This window comes from Nothobranchius furzeri, chromosome 9 (assembly GCF_043380555.1).
Source record: "Nothobranchius furzeri strain GRZ-AD chromosome 9, NfurGRZ-RIMD1, whole genome shotgun sequence".
NCBI lineage: Eukaryota > Metazoa > Chordata > Actinopteri > Cyprinodontiformes > Nothobranchiidae > Nothobranchius > Nothobranchius furzeri.
Genome location: NC_091749.1, coordinates 24,791,988 through 24,813,626, shown reverse-complemented (window position 1 = coordinate 24,813,626; position 21,639 = coordinate 24,791,988). Strand labels below are relative to the sequence as shown.

At 43.0% G+C, this 21,639-nt stretch overlaps 2 long non-coding RNA genes across 2 annotated transcripts in view; both read right to left on the bottom strand.

The window, feature by feature from the left end:
* LOC129153259 (uncharacterized) overlaps positions 1 to 6,012 on the bottom strand; it is a 197,043-nt gene extending 191,031 nt beyond the window's left edge. Inside the window, exon 1 of the long non-coding RNA XR_011521566.1 lies at positions 5,986 to 6,012. This is a non-coding gene — a long non-coding RNA (uncharacterized lncRNA). The remainder of the gene's footprint in view (positions 1 to 5,985) is intronic.
* Positions 5,422 to 5,783, bottom strand: LOC139071747 (uncharacterized). The gene is made up of 2 exons (XR_011521565.1): positions 5,709 to 5,783; positions 5,422 to 5,648 (listed from the first exon to the last, which is right to left on the bottom strand). It is a non-coding gene; the product is annotated as an uncharacterized lncRNA (long non-coding RNA).
* Positions 6,013 to 21,639: the final 15,627 nt, after the last annotated feature.

The following is a 21,639-nucleotide window of genomic DNA, read 5'->3' as shown; positions in this document are numbered from 1 at the left end:
TGGATGCCTCCCTGGTGAGGTTTTCAGGCACGTCCAACCAGGAGGAACCCTAAAGGGAGACCCGGGACACGCTGGAGGGACTATGTCTCTCGGCTGGCCAGGGAACGCCTTGGGATTATCCCAGAAGAGCTGGCTCAAGTGGCTGGGGAGAGGGAAGTTTGGGCCGCTTGACTTAGGCTGTTGCTCCTGCAACCTGACAACTGATAAGCTGTAGAGGATGGATGGATGGATGGATGGACTATCTTGGTTAGATCTTCTGGCATTGCTCGCAGACTGTTGTGGGCTGGATTTAGACATGAGTAGGCTCAATAAACTGCTGCTGGGTTTTGTCACACTGGAAGGTCGTAAACCAGCAAATCATATTTTGTCAGGATTCTGTTCACAACAAGACATTTGTCTTAGATACCCCAAAAATGCACAGCGTAGCCCAGGCTTTAGGCTCATGACCTCTGATGCTTAAAGGTGTGGATTACTTGTTTAATCAAAATGTCTTGCAGGTAGAACTCAGAGCTCAAAAAGCCCAAAAACCATGAAGAGTGTAGAGGGTTTTGTGGTCTAATAAAAGAGTTGGAGACGGGTTCACCATTTGACAGCGTGGGTCTTTAATGAATTTGAAACTGCTCACAATATACAGCCATTTAGACCAAAGACCCTGAACCAGAACCGAGGCTCGCTTTTATGCAGTCCTGTCATAGGTACAAGGGGTGTACAAGGCGTGCTCACCCTTACATAACATTTTAAACAGGGAAGTTTGTGGTTCAAACAAGACTGCATGTGACGTGCACCATCTCCTTTTGGCCACAAGAGGCCCTCGGTCCGCTGCCTGCACGGCTGCAGGCAGTTAGTTCGTTTATGCCTCCCTGTTAAAAGGGAGGGCGTCCTATCATTCTGAGAGAGATGTGCAGATGGGTGTTGGCACGGAGGTGTTTGCTCTCCTCTCTAGCTCTCCTCGCCTCCTAGACGTTAAAGTCTTTGTTCGCTACCTGAGTGGTATTTCTTCGATTTGCTACCTGAGTGGTATTTTCATTTGTTTTGCAACCTGAGTGGTATTTTGAGTTTTGGTACTATTAATAGTAGTTTGTGTGTCCTCGTTACAGAGAGACTTTGCTCACCCTTTTGGTGCAGTTTTGTGTTTACCGTTTAGCCTTATTCCAGCCTATGTGCTGCGACTTTAGTTTATTATTAGATATCGTTTTCTTTATTAGAAACCTCTTTTGTTTATTAATACCCCGTCGTGGAAGACCTTTTTGTTTCCTTTTCAGCCCAGAGTGCTGTTTGTGTTAATAAATATCCTATATAGAACTATAAAAGTGTTTGTTTCATTTCCAGTACAAAATCATCTTTACTCCCTTAATCACATCGTGCTCCTAGCGAAGCCGAGGGACGTAAAACTGCATAACGAGAGTGCCAAGTCTTTGACATTATGTTGGACTTTTCCACCTGATAACAGATTTGACTTTGTTAACTTGGCAGTTGTATTTAAAAGTCTGGACCACTGGTCGTTAGCTTTTCTGATAAAAAGTTTACATAATCAGATGGACTTTAGCTTTGCTCGGAATAAAGTGCACAAACAATTCCTTTGCAGACCTTGGAAAAACCAACACGTGAACATTGACTTGAGAAACCATACCGCTGGTCAGATTGACTTGACTTCATATTACTTTGCTCTACTTGTTTCCAAAATCAACTGGTCTTGGCTTTGATAAATAGTTCTTGTTCCTTAGCTCAGCAACCTACTGCAAAAACAAAATTCCTTTGGAGCTGATGGGAAACACAGATACAGATGACCTCTTGACCTTCAAAGCCCCTTCAAGAGGTCATTCAAACTTTGATGCATATGTGTTGGATAAAAGCAATGTGTCTCTACCACTGTTTGCTCGGGGACATGAATGTTTTACCTCCACAAATTAACAACCCAGCAAAAGTGTCAGCTATGTGCTTGAGATGCAAATGCTAGTGGTTAGCTTCTGTTGAAAGAGACAATGGCTGTGTCTCAATTCAGGGTCTGCATCCTTTGTCGGCCGGATTCGTCGGCCAGTTACGTCACAGCGCTGCGACTAGGCCTGTCCCAATTCGAAGACTCCTTCAAATGCGGTCGACGAATCCGGCCTTCTTTTTGCCTGCAAGAAGTTAGGGTCCGGTGTATCCTCCAATGGATTACATTTCCCAAGATGCCTTGCGGGTCGGACGGCAAAACTTTTAACCCTTTAAGTGCCAAAGTTGCAGAATTGCGACAAGCACCAATGTTGGATTTAATAAGCCACAGCAGCAGAAATGAGCCCTCATGCAGTTAATATGTTACACTGCGGGGTGGCAGACACCTGTAACTTCAATCCAAGCAGCATTTGTAGGTGTGTTACTATTCAAATTTATGGAGTATTTAGCCCTTGAACCCCGCCCACCAGTCGCAGAGAGGGTTGTCAGAGCAAGTGAGAGCGAGCGAGTGGTTGTGCTGACGAAGCTCTTCGTGTAGTACTGGCAGATTCGTATTCGGATGAAGAATATTTCCTTCCCGAGGATGATCTGCGGTTTTCTAGCGAGACGGAAAGCGTGACTTCAGCGCGCAGCAACAGGGAGTCTGACGGCGCGGTTACACAAGCAGCCCATACCTTGTCAGATGTTCAGCGTCACCGTGTCCGTGGTCAGGAAAGAGATGTAGCAGGGGGGCTGGAGCAGCTGTACTGGGTCTGATCCTTCACTCCACCGTGCCGGGGAAGGTGATCGGGCCGGTGAAAACTCCACTGGTGATTGATTCAGCCCCGGGGGTGTACTCCGCGGGAATTGGAGCCGGAGGGGGAGAAACCTCTGGGTCGGGGTAAGACAGTTGGCGGGGGGTGGGGGGGTGGGGGTGGGGGGGTGGGGGTGGGGGTGGGGGTGGGGGGGTCTTGAGCAGCTTGTACGGGGTCCGTGCCGGGGGGGTGGGGGAGTGGGCGGCGATGGGCTGCTGAAAATTCTGCTGGTGATCCATTCAGCCCCGGGGGTGTAAACCGTGGGAATTGCAGCAGGAGGGGGAGGGACAGCGGGAAAAATAATCACTGCTAGCAGGGGGGTGGCCCAACACAGCCTCAGTGACAATGGTAATGAAGATGGCTGGGTTAGTTTGGGAGAAGAGGAACAGTATTCCAAGTGGTTCAAGCATTTTGATGAGCCAGTTGGATACTGTGGAGACAGGGATCTGTCAAATTCAGAACACATTGTTTTTCTGTCAGTTATCTTGGATGAGGAATTCTGGACCATCATCAAAACTGAAACTAACCGATATGCTCACCAGTATTTAGAGAGGGAGGAACTGAAATCTAGCTCCAGATATAATGACTGGTACGATGTAACTGTCCCAGAAATGAAAGCGTTCATTGCCATTCAGTTCTGCATGGGGCTTGTGGAAATGCCTGAGATTGAGGATTATATATATATATATGTATGTATAACAGTTATAAATTATAAACAAAATAAACCAAAGAAGGCATGAGTGAAATGTGTTTGACACTGAAGCACCAAAAACAGCGTTCTTGATAGATACGCAGTAAACATAACAAAATACCAATAAAGTAATAAATATTATATATATATATATATATATATATATATATATATATATATATATATATATATACATACAAAGTTATATATTTCTACATAGGAATATGTATATATGTATCATAAACAATAACAACACTAAGAAAATAAGTCAAAAACATAAAAAAAACTGCAAATGTGATGCAATTCAATATGGCTGCCACATCATGGCGTCATAAAATGCAAATTATATGAGTGAATTTGTTCCTATTACAAAACTTGGCTCGTACTCAAGATATTTCTAATTTACAATATTCCTCTATCTCTTTTTTTTATTTTTATTTTATTTTTTTATTAACGTGTCCTGTCTGGCTGTGAAGCAAGCAGAATTGATGTCTGAATGCTGGTGACAAGCCTTACAGATTTATTCTCAGGTGGAGCATCAAAGCGTTTGCTTTTAATGTCACGCCTGATACTTAAAACTTTATTGTTATTGTTGTTGAATGCTTTGTAATTCCGATCAGACACGGATACAGAGGTGAAAGAGAAAGGAAAAGAAAAGGTGGAGAGGGGGGGGGGGGGGTCCACAAAAATAAACAAAAATGAACAAGAGTCTGCTTCTAGACCTGCAGAAAAAAAGGACAAAAAAAAAAACAAAGGGACACAAAAAAAGGGACACAACAACAATACAACAAGATCTACCTATCACTGCGTCAACTTGATGAAAAGAAAAAAAATATATATATATAATCAATATTGCTTAACTGAAGAATCACGATAATAAATCACAACGCATTAAGTGCCCACCATAGTCTTAAGACCTGTGTTTAACGTGCCCAAACCCATACTTTTGAGAGCACCATGTGAGCACCTGTGTGTGTACACGCGCTTGTTTATTTAAAGAGCGGGTCAATTGAGCCTCGGAGTCCTTCTCTACCCACGTATCAATTTTAAAAAATGCAACATTAGTAGGCGTTGCCTGGAGGACCGAGAGGGCGGAGCCGCGGCAGTGACGAAGACGATGGCTAACTAGACGATGCTAGCTCCCTTCACTCTATGCAGTTATTAGAAGTGGAGGATGTTTCTCCCCCTCCTTACCCAGACACTCGAGAAGAAATGGACCAAGTCTATTTGGAGGAGACAAGCGGACCTGAGCCTTATTGTTGTGAACTTGTGAGTTGCCTGTAACTCCCAGAACCGACCCAACAGAACCACCTCTGAACGTAAGTAGCCGTTAGCCATAGTATTGGATTAGCTGCAGGGTTTGTCTCCACGGCCCTGGATGCTGCATGTTTTAGAGGTTTATCTGCTTCAGCACACCTGGTTTTAATCAGCAACAAATAGCTGAGCTGCTTAACAGCTAATCTAACCTGTTATAGCAGGAAAACCACTGAAACGTGCTGGATAGCAGCTCTCCGGTAGCTCTGGGCTCAAGTTACAGTCTGCTGCATAAAGTTATGAAAATACCCCATGAGAAAATTATTCTGTAATGTGTTCAGCTCACTAAAACTGCCCTGATTTATTTATTTACTGATAACAGCTGCTCTCTTGGTTCTAGGTCCTCTGGTGTCTGCTGCTGGTCTCTGGTGTCTGCAGGTGGTCTCCTCTGCTGGTGCCATCAGGATCAGGAGCTTCCAGAAGAATGTGCCTTTCAATGACTCTTTCCTCCTTATTTGTTATATTAATTAAATAAATCTCAATTTATATATTTCCTGTTTTTGTTCATGTCCATAAATACTTAAACATGCTTGAAATTAAAACGAGCTTTTAACAGTGAGGTGCTAGTTTAATTCATCACAATAGAGCTAGTTAAACATGCATTGTGATAATTCAATTAATGTAATTTATAAATATCCATTAAAATATCAAAACTGGAATCTATATGAGATATTTGGCAGCACAAAAAACTTGTCAAACAGAATATTTATTATAATAATTGTAGGCAGACAGGAGACAGAGCTGATGGAGGTTCTCAGTCATCGAAGGATGGCTGAAGGCTTTCCAGGAACAGGAGGTGTGGTGTTGTCTCTTCTCTCTCTATTCTGCCAGATGAGCTGATAGGTTACAGGTGTGTGAGGACATCCTCATGCTGTCATAACCAGATGACAGGAGTTATCAGGTGATCAGCCAGGCTAATGAGATGCAGAAAGAAAACAAATTCAGGACAGTGTACAATATGTGGTGTTGCTCACCTTATGTGCTCTTATAGAGTTATTAACGTGTGCCTGCCTCATGGTGTAGAGTCCATATTTGGCTGAGTGTCCTGCAATAATGCAGGTTATTAGTTAATTTACTTTTGATAGCAAAAACAAAATATTTAATGTAAAAGTTGTTTTCCAGGTGAATCAGCTCACACGTCACCACCAAGTGTCACGGGGGCAGAATCAGTAGCCTCCGTCATGATGTAATCACATACTTATTTAATTGTTAATATGTTAAAAATTCTGAAATGTTTTAATTTTTTTTTACCTTGAACAGTTCACTGAGCTTGCACCGTCACTGAGGTGGAAGCTGGAAACAACAGCAGACACCTCACACCTTGGTTTTTTCAGGGGGTGCGGCCGCTGCTCTGGGACCTTCTGGAAGATGAATTTTCATCATGGTCCCCGTGGGTCACCTGACACACTGCGGCTGTGAACTCCATTCTGGCTGGCTATGTAAAAACAAAGAAGCAGCACATTTATAAATGTTTAAACGAGCATAAAATCACGTGTAACAATAATCTGTAAAACAAATTAAAACTAGAAGGTAATAATAAAATGTTTACATAGAAGATTATTAAAAATACCGTAAATCCTCTAATACAGGCCGGTATTCAATTAAAGGCCGGGTCTCCAATTTTGGCCAGTGCCGGAGTCTGCGGAGGTGGCCGGGTGGAATGTGGTGACAAGCAAGTATGAGCGTCCCAGCGGCAGGGTTATAGTCCCCAAATCAACCAGCAGGAGGCAGTAGAGGTTCACGCGGACCTTTATTGGGCTTTTTCTTCAATGCTTTGTAATGCTACAGACACGAACCTCTATCACGCTCCTACCACACAGAGTCACGGTGTCAGTTAACCATGCTAATTCAACCCCTCCACAGAACACACATCACCTTCCCTGTGGCTTACATAACACTCACACAACACGCAAATCAGCACATAGGAACTAGCAGAACGATAGGAAACACATATAACACAATACCCAGAATGCCCTGGCTTACAACCCCAGCCAGATCATTACACTATCAAGTTCAAAGAGAACGTGCTGATTATGCTGCAGAACACTCTGGAGAGCAGCAGTAGGGGGTGTATGAACTAGTCAACTTCACTATACAGTAATCCCTCGCTACTTCGCGGTTCATTCATCGCGGATTAGCTGCTTCGCGGATTTTTTCTTTGGAGCATTTTTCAGGGGGAATTCGCTGATTCGCGGTATTTTTCACTGATTCGCGGTATTTTTCTATGCGAAATATCAAGAAATTCTTGTTTTTTTCATCAATTTCATCATAAAATGCACTTTTTGTAATAAAACTAAAAAAAAAAAAAAAAGTAAAAAAAAATTTTTTCTTGAGTTTTACCCACAAAAAGAGAATGTGATCATACGATAATTCAATAGGGAACGTGGTTTCACAGACGCGGAAGTGATAGCGTCGGTGAAACGCCGGCTGCTCTAGGAAACCCCCGAGCGTTCGAGCGTCAACGAAGTGACACGGAAATGCCGGGCTTTCCAGAAGTAAGTAAGATAACTTACTATGAGCTGATAGTTCGTTGGATTGATCGGTAGGTTGGAAACTCTGATCATGAATCTGAAGAAACGATGACTGAGTGGTGAGCTGGAAAGGCGACATCCGTTTATAGCCGCGGTTTGTGACGTAGGTGCAACGTGCAGGGAATCCCCGCGAGGGGCATGCTGGGAGTCCCTACTTCGCGGATTTTCACCTATCGCGGCCAGGTCTGGAACGCATCTACCGCGATAAACGAGGGATTACTGTGACTTTTTACGCCTGTCATCGACTAGTTGCTGTCACGTGATAATGACCGGCAAGATGCAGCCCTCGGAAAAGACAGCAGCCTGCTATCAGCAGGTGACAAGCTCCTGATGCGTTTCGCTGCTGTGGAGCGGGGCACTGCGCGCATCACCTTGTCCTCCGACGCACTGATCACTGATACGGCCGCCAAACAGCGAGCGCTCCGCTGTTTTTGCGGTCGGTAGATCTTTTAGAACTGCAGTTCAAAGGTAACTCATGAGGTGAATATGTATGAACCCAGGTAGCAGTTTTTCTTTAGGATTGAGAGGAGATGCAGGAAGATAATAAACAGGCAGGACAGAAAAATAGTCAAATAAAAACAAGGTAGTTTTTGTACCTGGTGGTTGCAACAAACAGACACCATTGAAGGTAATCAGAAGTGAGGAACAGAAAATGAAATAATTATTTTAATGTTTAGAGCAGCAGGAACTCTGAGAGGCTGCAGGCGCATCAGTGAGTTTGCTGCCGCTGCGCAGGGGGAGGGGGGAGAGGGCTGAAGCAGGGGGAGGGGGGAGATGGCTGAAGCAGAAACTACCGTTGTTAAAAGAAATGTGTTTAACTTTGAAAATGTGGGCGCAATTTTAATTGTCAAAAACTCCAGCGAACCATTAGTTCATTTTGCTCAATTAGAAATAGAGGCTTGCCTCTAATACTGGCCCTCCTTCCAATAAAGGCCTGGAGCTTGATGAGCTTGAGTCAAATAAAGGCCCGGGCCTGTATTAGAGGATTTACGGTAATTCACCTTTGCTACAGGGAAGGTTTCACGTCAGCCTGGACAAGTGCATTCTTGCAGCTAAATCAGTCTGACAGCCAGTGTCTTGGGTAGATTTAGCCTGAAAAAAATATATAAGCACATTGTTGTTGAGAGTTTATAAAGTCAGATAATATACAAAAGAAACTGTCCCATATAGGCGCTTTATAACATTCCTAGTGTGTGATCATTATAACGTAAAAGTCAGTCACACATGATGTGGAGAGCCTGAAATGCGACCTCCTGAACAGAATTCCTCACAGAACCTGTTCACAAGCTGGATTTCACGCTGTAATGCTGTCTGTCAAGTGCTGCGTCAGTTAGAGCCACTGTTGCAGAATTGCCGACTGACTAGCTAAAGGAAGTGAACCACGTCTCTCAAACTTTGCATTTAGGTAGGGAATTGTCTTTAGAAGATGTTAAAACGTTTATTTAGCTTACTCACCTCAGACTGGAGCCCACCGTGGTGGGGGAGCAGAGTCGGTGGGCTGCATCTAAATCGCGGAAGAGCCACGGTGGGCAGCCTCCCTCTTCAAACGGAGACGTGCAGAATCGCGGGTAAAATGCCCACAGAGTCACCGCAAGCATACTACACTACACCTACTCACCAATACTAAGACGATATGGAGCACTAAACCCGAAATACTTTCCCAATTACACTAACAGCCAAACACTAACTAAACTACAATATCAAACAGCCAAATCTAACACTAAATAAGTATTTATAACACTAAAACATATGCTAAGACTAGGATATGCTAATGCTATATGCTAATGCTGAACTACCGCTGACCTCCTACACTCACTTGCAAATCCAACTCCCACTCGCCACAGGGCGTGGCCGAGACGCTCGTTGCTTTTATAACTTTGGCACGGAGCTGCTACGTAGTGCTCTACTGGTTTACGTAGTACTTTACTCTTTAGCCATTGGATAAAATGTATTTAAAATGACTCAAATTCTATGTTTTCAGCTGAAGGTGGCGCATTACTGTGGTTTTTAGACATAATTTTTAATTTTTAAAGAAAATGCACCAAAATGCTAAAATAAAGAATGCACACATTTAAAACACTATTAGACACTCATTTATACAGTTCATCAGCAAAAAAAAAGTTAATTTAGACGTTACTTGCTCTTTAAGGTTTTTCTATAGGAGCGCCCAACAGAGAGTGTGAGGGACCACAGATCCGCCCCCCAAAGATGCGCAGGAGACGGGGGGAGCTCCAAGTCCCAGAGATCCAGGCGCTGCCCCAGAACGCAGGAACCCCAAGGAGACTGCAACCAGGAAGCCACCGCCCCCCTCGAGAGGCACAGAGGATCGCCCCGGGGGGCCACAACCAGCAGCCGGCAGAGTCCCTGGAGATATCAGCGGCAAGCCCACAGGCCCGCCCGCAGCCTCCCACCCCCTAGCCGGCCGAGCCCGGGACCCAGCGACCCGGGAACCAGGGGAGACCACCCCCGCCGGGGACCCAGCAGAGCCCAGGCACCCAGACCCCACCAGGCAGCCACCGGGATCTAACAGGCAGATGCCAAAATCTTAAACCCCCAGACCCGGTTGCCACGAACACTCAGGCAGACCAAGGCACAAGCCCCCACACCAGGTGTGGCAAGGGGAGGGGGGACAGAGATCTATATCATCAAGAGAAGTTCCAGGAGAGGGGAGGACCCAAAGGCCCCACCTGACATATACAGTCATACACAAACACAGTCACACGCTCCCTCCCTCATTCTCACACATGCACATACAACCCAAGACTTACAAAAATGCACGCCGGACACCCACTCATGCTCCCCATACACACCCTATTAACTCTGGTCCCGGTACTGCTGCACATTGGGTACAACCATCACCGGTAACCAGAGTTTGACCCTTTCTGCTGGGGTGCTGATGAGCAGGCTCCCCCGCCCAACGCTGAGCACAGCAACCCACCACCCCAGACCCCAACCAGACGGCCAGATCTCCTTCCTAGCCTCCAGCCCCAGGAAGCCTAGCAACAACAGAGGTGGCTAAGACCCCTAGTCTCCCTCCGCCTGCTCCAATATAGTGTTGTGTGATCATGAGGTGTATTCCATGGCTGTGGTGAGTGGGCAGTGCGGGCATCATCCAGCATATGCCAGCTGATGCCACTGCACCACCCCACTTACACCCTCAGCCATCAGTGTCTAAGTGCGGTTTAAAATTGGAAGTGGGCACCGGCACTCGGGAGGAGGCTGAAATATCCCCCTGCCAAATGCCGTTGAATGTGCTCACTCCCAAGGCCCTAAGTGTGTGTTTGTGTGGAATGTCGTCAGTGGAAGTGTATAAGGTGCAAATAAAATTGGGGGGCAGGTTTCCACAGGAATGCGGAAATGGGGTCCATACCCGCACTCCCTGACTTGCCTACCCCCCAAGGTCCTATGTGTATGTTTGTGTGATGATGTGAGGGAGCAGGAAGAGAGAAATATGCGGGGATGGGGAGGAATGGCTGGTTGGGCTTAGCCCTCCAGGGAGCCAGCTCCCCTACTGGCCCCAATAGGCACCTCTGTTGTCAAACTGCCACCCAGGGCATGGAGACCCCAGCCCATCCTGCCAGGGCCCAAAGCAGCAGCATTACAGAGCCTCACGGAGTCCGAGGGCACCAATCCAGCCCCACCCCAGCAGAATATCTATGCCCACCCCTGCATTTGCACAACTTCCAGAATATATAAGACATGGGACATCCAGGTAAGGTTGGGTCCTCCCCCTCCTGGACCTCCTCCTCCCCTGTGATGGAACGGCAGAGGAGCCAAGGTCTACCTGATGCCCCCGAACCCAAGCCAGGCACAGCTGGGTGTCCCTGCCTTCTTCCCGGCAGCATACATGTCAGGACCCGACCCCCAAGGCCTCGCCCAGATCCCCACACGGGGCCGGCCACCCCCAAACCCCGAGCCCCCAGGCCCCCACCCAGACCCGCCCAGGGACATTGCAGCCGCCAGGCAGTGACCCATGGCCGCCGCCAAGATCCACAAGTGGCCCCACTCACAACCGCCAGCAGTCCACCCCCCGAGGCAACCCAAGCACCTCCAGAGGGGGGCAACGGCCCCCCAGTCCCAGACACCCCCAGTGAACCCACCTCCAGGGAACATCCGGATACTCCAAACTCAGACCCCACACCCCCCCGCAGGACAACATCAACGGCCCCCCACCCTCGCTATGTGATGGAACCGATCAAAGGAGCCCAGAGAGATTCATCTGACGTGGAAGCAGAGGCTATATCAAGTGCAATATGATCCAACAAAAGATTTCTATACTGGTTAATGCAGAGAGTTTCTTTATTTTTCCAATTCAAGAGGATAGTTTTCTTAGCGATGCATATGGCAGTCAGAACCACGTGAACCAAAGATGTTGCAATCGGGACATCGTCCAGGTTTCCCAGTAAACAAAGAGAAGGGGAAGTTGGGATATGACATTTCAGACAATTTGACAGATCCTCACATACTCTACCCCAAAATTCCTGGACAGGTGGGCAGGACCACAGTGCATGAATGTAATTGTCAGGAATGTTGTTTGTGCAGTGTGTACAGGTGTCAGAGGACACAAACCCCATCCTGAACATCCGATGACCTGTATAGTGTACTCTGTGTAGAATTTTGTACTGAATTAATTGTAAATTGGGGTGTCTGATCATTTTAAAAGTTTTTAAACAAGTTTGGGACCAGAAGTCCTGGTCAAAGCTGACTGATAGATCCACCTCCCATTTTTCAATAGGGATTGCAATTTTATCGTCTATTTTGGACAGTGTCTTATATACTTTAGACAGTAGTTTGGGGGGTTTGAGATTATAAAAGTCTAATACTCTTGGTGGTGTTTGTAATTCTATTTTATTGAGCTTAAATTTTTGTTTGACTACAGATTTAATTTGGTGATATTCTAAAAAGCTATTCTTATCCATTCCAAATTGGGAGACTATTTGATTAAATGGAATGAAGTCCAATCCTTCATATATGTGTTCCAGATATAGGATTCCTTTATTTTTCCAGTCTGGAAGGTTCATCATTTTGTTGTTTTGCAAAATGTCAGGATTATTCCAGATAGGTGTGCGATTGCATGGTACTAGTGAAGACTCTGTCATTTTAAGATACTCCCACCATGCTGTCAGAGAAGTGCTGATACTAATACTTTTGAAGCTTTCATGTTTTCTTATGCTTGAGCTAATAAATGGTAAGTCTGAAAGCTCTATCGTATTGCAAAGTGTCTGTTCTATATCTAACCAGGACTTGTCTAATGGGTTATCTTGCAACCATCTTGATATATATTGCAGCCTGTTGGCTAAGAAATAATAATAAAAGTTGGGTAAATCCAGTCCTCCTCTGTCTTTGGTCTTCTGAAGCATTTTTAAGCTAATTCGTGGGGGTTTATCCTGCCAAAGGAATTTAGTAATTGAGGAGTCCAGAGATTTAAACCAGTCAGCTGGAGGTTTGTTTGGGATAATCGAGAATAGGTAATTTATTCTGGGTAAGACCATCATTTTAATTGTAGCAACTCTCCCCATGAGTGATATTGGTAAGCATTTCCATCTAGCAAGATCATCTTCCACTTTCCTTAAAAGTGGGATGTAATTTAGTTTGGTTAGATCTGCTAACTTGGGAGAGATATTAATTCCCAGGTATGTGATATTCCCTGACTCCAATTGTGTATTAAGCAAATTGACAAATGAGAAATTAATTGGTAGAACTGTGGATTTTAACCAGTTTATAGAGTAATCTGAAACTCTGGAAAAAGAGTTTATCAGTTCTATTGCTTGGGAGAGAGAGGATTGAGAATTCTGGAGAAAGAGTAAAACATCATCTGCATAAAGACTGATCTTATGTTCTATTTTCTTACACTTTATCCCTTTAATATATGTTGTTTGCCTAATTGCTGCTGCTAGTGGTTCAATAAAGATAGCAAATAGTGAGGGGGAGAGTGGGCATCCCTGCCTGGTCCCCCTCTGAAGACAGAAGCTAGCTGATATTTGGTCGTTCGTCCTGACACGTGCTGTTGGTGAACTGTATAATGTTTGTGGCCAGTTTATGAAGAAGTTCCCAAAACCAAATTTATGTAAAGTTGTAAATAAGAACTTCCAGTTAACTCTATCAAAAGCTTTTTCTGCATCTAGAGATAATATACTAGTTTCTATGTTTCTACTGTAAGAGAAATCTATCAAATTAAGTAATCTACGTGAGTTACTGGATGACTGTCTACCCTTAATGAAACCAGTTTGGTCAGGGTGTATTATGAAGGGGGTTACCTTCTCTAATCTTTTGGCCAGGGCTTTACAAATTATTTTGAGATCAACATTAATAAGAGAAATTGGGCGATAGCTGGTAGGAAATGCCGTGTCTTTGCCTGGTTTTAACAAGAGACTAATATTGGCTGAATTCATGTTTGGTTGTAATCTGCCGCTCTCTTCGATTTCCCTCACCATTCTGAAAAATGTTGGAGCCAGAATGATCCAGAATTCTTTGTAGAATTCTACTGGGAACCCGTCTGGACCTGGAGCTTTCCTATTAGTCATGGATTTAAGGGCTTCCTGGAGCTCCGCTGATGTTAGTGGCGAGTCCAGGACTGTAACTTGGCTGTCTGATAATTTAGGAAGTGTTATCCTGTCAAGGAACTCATTGATCTCATTATCTGATGGGTTTATCTGTGGTGAGTACAACGTTTGGTAAAAGTCTCTGAAGGTGTTGTTTATTCTTTCAGGATCATGTACTATATTCCCGGTTGAGTCTTTAACAGCAGATATGGTAGTTTTCTCTTTATTTATTTTTAATTGGCTAGCTAAGAATTTACCTGATTTATTACTATGTTCAAAGTTTTCTATTCGTAGTCTTTGTGCTAAAAATTGTGTCTTTTTGTCCTAGATATTTGTCCATAGATATGCCTCTATCTCTAACCAGATTGAAGCTACAAGCTCTTTAAATAGTGATATAAAAATTTCATAATTTATTGAAAAAACTATGGCGCATAAAGGGTTAAAAACAATGGCGGACAGTGAAGCGGGAGCTGTCGGAGAGGATTGCGCATATAACTGTCAGTATAAACTTGAAAACTGTTAGGTTAAGGGCTTTTTGTGATACATGAACATTATTTTAGTTTGAAATGTAACAGTAAAAGTGCTTGTATTGCGATCTCGGCTCGTATGTTCGTCCACTCGATGTCGTACTTCTCCCGCTACGTTTTCCCCTGATTTTAATAGGAGTTTGTATTTTAGGGACAAAAGAGAAAACCAGGGACTTTATTAAGCTTAGGGCGGAGATGGACCACATGATCACTGGAGCAAAGTATTCCACGGCTGTGGCATGGAGGTACAATAACATCTCATATTTTAAAAAACTGTTGTTTGAGTTTAGTTTTTTCTGCTACAACATGAAAGGAATAACCCGTTGTCCTCTTTTCTCTTCCTGTTTCTTTTCCTACTCTGGAGAAAATGGGCATCCAGGGGAAGGTGACAGCGACGACCAGCTTCTGGAGATGATCAGGGAGGACATGAGGCTGCAGAGGGAGGCAGAGCAGCAGAGGACACAGGAGAGAAGGGAGAATTTTGACAGGCTTTTTACTTTGCTAGAAAAAATGGTTAAGAAAGATTAAACATGTACATATAAAAGAAATATCTAAATAAAATCAGCTCTGTATTAAACACTTGAATTTTATTTTTGTTTACAAATGTGAATTGTTTAATATTACAGGGTATCCGCTGGGTCTTGAAAAGTCTTAAAAGGTGATGAATCGGTTTTGGTCAAATCAAGACCCTTAGAAAGTATTAAAAACTATTATCACACCTTTGCTCAGGTTCAGCTTGTCGAAAGTATTTTCTCTGAATTAGCTCTCCAACGGTCAAGGAAATGATTAAAAAGCTCAATAAAACTTCGAGCTCCATCGTTTAAAGTTCCTTCTCCCTTCTGTTCAACAGTTCCACGGTTGCTAGGCGAGGGAACGTTTGCCGAGCGAGTGGCGGGAATTCATGAAGGCTAGGCCTGTCCAAATTCACAGCAGTTAACATCCGGTCTACTCGGCCAACGGAGGACCCAGCTCACGTCGCCCGAGTAGGCTGGGTCCTTCGAAGGATGCAGACCCTGAATAGAGACACAGCTAATCTCTGCTGATTCTGGACGCTAAAACAACAGCCTTCCCTGACGTGAGTCAAAATGGGGGAGACCAATGTAGATCTGTCTGTCATGTTCTGGGGGAAGTGTCTAACCCAAGACATGCAGAATCAAACCCAAGGTGCAGAAGGATGAGAAAAAAATAAGATTTCATTTTGAAAATGAGAACTAAAGGCATGCTGGAATTTCCAGCGGAACGGGAATGCAGCGTCTGGAGGGGAGAGCAGAATGAGATGAGTCCAGAGGAGTAAGTCTAAACTGGAAGGTGCAGAGTAATGACTTACTGGGTTGTGTGGGAATAGGGCTGAGGGGAAGGTAGTGAGCCGGGGTGTATCCACGGGGAGTTCCAGAGCTGGAGAGGGAGCGTGGGAGCGAGAGAGAAAGAGCGGGTCGGTCAGGATGGATGGACGAACGTGGCAGAGCGAATCCGGAGTCCAATGGAGTTGTGGTGAGAAAAATCCTCATGTGTCGAGACCAAACAGTAGCAATCATCCGGCGTCGAGCTGTGTTCTCCATCCATCTTAAATAGTAGACCTGCTGATTGCTGACCAGGTGCAGCTGTAGCTCCCTCTCCTGCAAACACACACTCAGAGATAGGTTGGTGAGAAGCAGTACTCACTCCGGCTCATGACACTGTCAGGCTTTTCAAATCCTAGAGTTTCATCTTCAGTCTGCATTTAAAACTCAGATTAACTAATTATAATCAGAAATAGTCATTGGAAAATGTTTTTTCAACCACACCCTTAAGGTGTCCTTTGCTCTTTCTCTTAATACTGTGAAAATGAAGGTGTTTATCATCGATTCTAGGTTGTTTCTGTCACTCATTCCACGTGCATTCAGAAGCAAAGCCAGCCTTATGACGATGAGCAGAAACACCAACTGATAAAGCAAAGCTCCTGACAAAAAGCACCCTCAGCTGGAGAAAGGAGAAGTCAGTTTAAAGTGGAAGCAGGTTGTTATCTTGCTTTAATCTCATGAAAAAATACAGTTTTGAGGCTGTAGGTGATGAGCTCAGAGTTTGGCGTGAACTCTGTGTTATAAGTAAAACCCACTCTTTCTAATGACCTTTCAGGTAGACAAATCTGACTCAAATAGCATTTAAATGTCAGTACAGTTCATTTCGCGACAGATTCCATCACAATGCCGTACTGAACATCACAGGAAATCTTTCCATCCTGTGGCCCTCAGACTGAACTTTCTGAGATGCCTCAATGCTTTATCTTTCAATGTTTCCCAGAAAGATTACACACTGAGTTAATTTTTGAGAGGAGCCAGCCAAAGAGGTTTGGGCATGTCTTTCAGGGGGAAGTCCTGGAAGAACTCCAAAGACACTAGAGGGATTACTTCTGTAGGCTGGCCTGGGAACACTGTGGATACCCACTGGATGATCTGGTGCAAGAAAGAGACAGTCTGGGTCTGCTGCCTATGCAGGGCCAGGTCAGGGTGCTCCTTTATGATTTTAAAGATCATCATTGGATGCAGGACTCAGCTATATTATTGTCAACATTTGCATGGTGGTTTTTGTCAGGGTTTTATTTACCGTGACATTACTTTTAATAGGTTTTATGCATTCTGCAGACACTTCTATCAAAAGTGACTGATGCATGAGATCATAACAATATTGCTGATAGCAAAGCTAACAAAGATACACAAGCTGAGCGGGATCCAGAACCGTTTAATTAAAAGGTAAAATATTTAGATTCTTGTCAATACAATGTTGTCTTGTGTCTATGTTTATTCTGTGTGAAAAATATTGGTTTCTTGGGGCATACAAGAATAATTAGGTTAAGCTTAAATGTCCCATAACACACATCTAAATCTGGTAAACATCTAAAATATATTTTAGCAAACAAACAGCTTGGTCCGACAATGATGTCAAATAACAGCTTTCCACCGTCCAAACTATAGTGGTCCTGACTTGGTTCAAAGTTTGTCAGCCCTCTGAGGACCCCATGTGGTTTGGGGGCCCCAAGCAATAGTCTTCACTGCCTGATGGTCCTCAACATCTATGATTACGTGTACTTGTTGTCTGAAAACCTACGTATTTGACGTTTTAGACAGAAAGGTTGTATTGAATTAAAATGAATAAAAAAAACATAATGATGAAAAGGTTTTAAGGCTGTCTAGCAAACAGTGAATATTAATCTCTGTTGCAGGTTTAAAGAGCATTTATTTCTCTTAGTTTTGAATTGTAATCTGTCACTCTGAGTTTCACATGCAACGTGAACGTGAAAATAGTCTTCTCCACCTATATTCTGCATTTACTGCAGATAGAAAACAAACAAAAAATAGGGAAAATGTCAGAATAGAAAAAGTCACATGTTGGGTAAAAACTGATTTTCACCTTCTCTTGTTAATAATGTTGTTCTTTCAAACAGAGTTCATTAGCCTTATTCACATTTAAAGTGGTAAATACAGTATTAGATGCATGGAAAATGATTTTGTCTGGGTACCATCTGGTGTTTTTAATTCAAACGAAGATTCATTCCTTGTTCATAGGTTGTTATTATTCTGCTCCTTCGGCAGGGAAGTTTGACCTTGTAAGTCTGAAGTTCTGTTATGTCAAAAAGCTCCCTAGTGAAGTCCAGACGGAGCGTTTCTCTGATATACCAAAACCTGGGAATGTTTGCTTTCTGTGAAGGGGATGGGTGTGGTCATCTTTAATGTGTGTGTGCTATGTCATTTTTCAATAAAACCTTTTGGCAAGCTTCTGCTCGTCGAGAGACTAAACAGACCTCCCATTTGGTGTGTATTTTTTTCTCTCCGGTTTTGCAAAATCTGATTGTTGATTATTTGGTGTTTATTGGTAAATGATATTGATAAACCTAAGATCTCTAACCCCCCTTGTGTGTGTTGGACTTTCGTTGAAAAACACCTGGATTGAATTAAATAAAATACCCAACATCACACAGATCTACATCACACTGAAAATTAGCATCCGTGGACTCGCCCATCTTGCCTTACAGCAGGGAAGGCTGTTGTTAATTTAGTGCACATTAAAAATGATGCAGTGCCACAACCTACGTATAATGAGCTGCACAGCCTGCTTCTTAGTGTAGTCAATGGGCAACTGGGTTTGGACTTCCAGGCAAACCAGTCTATGAAGATACATGGTGTCTCCTCCCCCATCGGTCTACTAAAGTATACAAAGTTTCCTGGCAATCATGTTGAGAGGTTTGCAGATGATTGTATGGTTGGTTTTATCTCTAGTCTCTCTTGAGGAAGGAGCCTTTTGATTGGTGCACATCAAACACTAACGCATCAATATGGAAAATACAAAACAGATGGTGGCAGACTCCAGAAGGAGAGTTTAATCCCAGCGTCTTCACCATCGGAGGCAGAGCTTCTCATCAGGCTGCCTAAATAATGAACTCAGACCCTCAAGCTGCCCTCTGCACTTTATTAACATCATCTTCAAAAACTCAAATTGATTTGATATTCACTAACAAGCCTGAAAGGGTGACAAAATCATTTAACATGGTTACTGGTCTGTCTGACCATAACCTTACTCTTATAGCAAGGAAGCTCACTAAGTCCTGTTTCCATATAAAGCCTCACACTAAATCTTACCAGTTTAGAATACCTAAATGTGATGTTTATAAATTCGATAAGGAAATCAAAAATATTAACTGGGATCAAATCATATCTGGTGTAGATGTGGATAGTGATACAAATGTCCTTATGTCCACAATCCAAAACATAAAGCAATTCCTTAAGAAAAGCAAACCTAAAGGGAATAATAGGTATACACTCCCCTGGATCTCTAGTGACATAAGGAGATTAATGAAAGAACGAGACAATGCCTTAAAACTCTATCTTAAGACCAACCTATTGACTGATAGGCATATTTTTGTGTCCTTGAGAAACAAAGTAATTAGGGATATCAGGGTTGCTAAATCTAACTTCTTTGTTGACCTCATACGAGATGCTAAGGGTGATCACAAACAAGTTTAGAATTGTCTGCATAAATTAATGGGAAAAGGACACAGCAAAGCAACAAAGCAGTTGAAGATCAAAGACAAAAGTACTCTATATAAGGAACCGCTAAAATAGCAGCTATTCTAAATAACCATTTCATTAATTCTGTTAGACAAACTGTGATTAGTCACATAAGTGGTCCACTCGACTATTTACCAATTGACATAGCACAGCCAGTATTTGTCCTGACCGAAATGTCTGAATTTAAGGTTAAATGTATAGTTACGTCTATCAAAAACTCCAAATCAAAAGATATATTTGGACTGGACTCCATGTTTTTAAAGAAACATGCTGTCTCCCTTGCAGGGCCTATAACTAAAATAATAAACACCTCTTCAAAGGAGGATAAATTTCCAAACAACTGAAAGTCTGCTGTTGTTGTACCAGTCTACAAATCAGGAGAAGCAACTGACATGAATACCTATAGGCCGATTAGTATCTTGCCCATTATGTCTAAAATCTCTGAAAAATGTGTAGCTGAGCAATTGACTGAGCATCTTAACAGTGCACCTTCTAAACTGCATCCTATGCAATTTGGCTTTAGAGCAAATCACTCCACAGAGACAGCTAACTGTTTCTTTGCGGAAAACATAAAGTCTAAATTGGACAAAGGAGGTTGGAGCCATCATTTTAGACTTGAAAAGAGCTTTTGACACTGTCAATCATAATATACTCATCCAGAAGTTGTCTTGTTTTAACTTCTCAACCAGTGTTATAGACTGGATGAGATCTTACTTAGCAAACAGAGCTCAGTGTGTGAGAGTTAATGGTGAGACATCAACACCATTAAGGAACGAGCTAGGTGGACCCCAGGGATCTGTCCTGGGCCCTATTCTGTTCAGCATCTACATAAATTACATTAGTGTGCACTGGATGTGAGGTGCAGATGTATGCTGATGACATAGTCATATATGTTCATGCAAAAACTAAAGCCCAAGCTGCTGCTAAGCTCAGTGATACTTTGGTACATGTACATAAATGGCTCACTTGCTCACAGCTGTATCTCAATGTAAAAAAGACAGTTTGCATGTTTTATAGCAAAAGGAACATTTCATCCAACTGTGAACCCACTGTGTGTGTATATGGGGAGGTTATTCAAACAGTTACACGGTTTAAATATCTAGGCATTATTATTGACAATACGTTATCATTTAAATATCAAGTAAGAAAGGTAGTGCAAATTACCAAACATAATCTAGCAAAGTTTAGGTATATAAGACACTGCTTGACAACACCTGTAGCTATGCTATACATGAACACTATGATATTCCCTCATCATCAGGTGTGTGGTACAACATTAAGACATAACCTATCACTTCACAAACAGGCACTCAAAGTCTTAGACAACAAATCCAACCTCTATCATCACTGTAGTGTCCTTACCAAATATAATCTACTTAGTTGGGAAAATATTTTAAAACACAGTGATGCATGTTTAATCTTTAAGATTATCAATGGGAAGGCTCCCCCACCACTTTGTACTTTTATTCAGCAGAAGCTTTAAAGCAGCAGAACCACAAGGTCTGCACTAAGAGGGGACTGTGTAGTTCCTCATAAGGTCTAGGTCTTTTGGACAGTTATGCTTTTTTGTGAGAGCCTCTAAACTGTGGAATCAGTTACCATTGGACATTAGAAACTCCACTTCACATCGTACATTTAAACTCAGTTTTAAGAACTGGCTTTTAAGCAAACAAAAATGTGAACACCTTTCATAATCATAATAATTGTATGTTTGTTTTTAGACTGTATTTATTTTATAACCTATAATATGTATGATAGATACTGCAAATTGATATATGCTTACATTTGATTCTCTAATGAGTTGTATGGGTATATTAATTATTTATTTCTTTTTTCTATTTTATTTTATTTTGTGTGTTATATTTTAATGAAATACAATGTAATGGCATTAGGATTTATTGTTGTATATTAATTAGTTAATATGCTCATTTAATCTGTTCTTTCTTCCTTCCTTCCTTCCTTCCTTCCTTCCTTCCTTCCTTCCTTCCTTCCTTCCTTCCTTCCTTCCTTCCTTCCTTCCTTCCTTCCTTCCTTCCTTCCTTCCTTCCTTCCTTCCTTCCTTCCTTCCTTCCTTCCTTCCTTCCTTCCTTCCTTCCTTCCTTCCTTCCTTCCTTCCTTCCTTCCTTCCTTCCTTCCTTCCTTCCTTCCTTCCTTCCTTCCTTCCTTCCTTCCTTCCTTCCTTCCTTCCTTCCTTCCTTCCTTCGCAATCGTGCTTAGTATAACATTTTGCCACTGGACTACAGTTGAAATTTAGCCTGCTGGC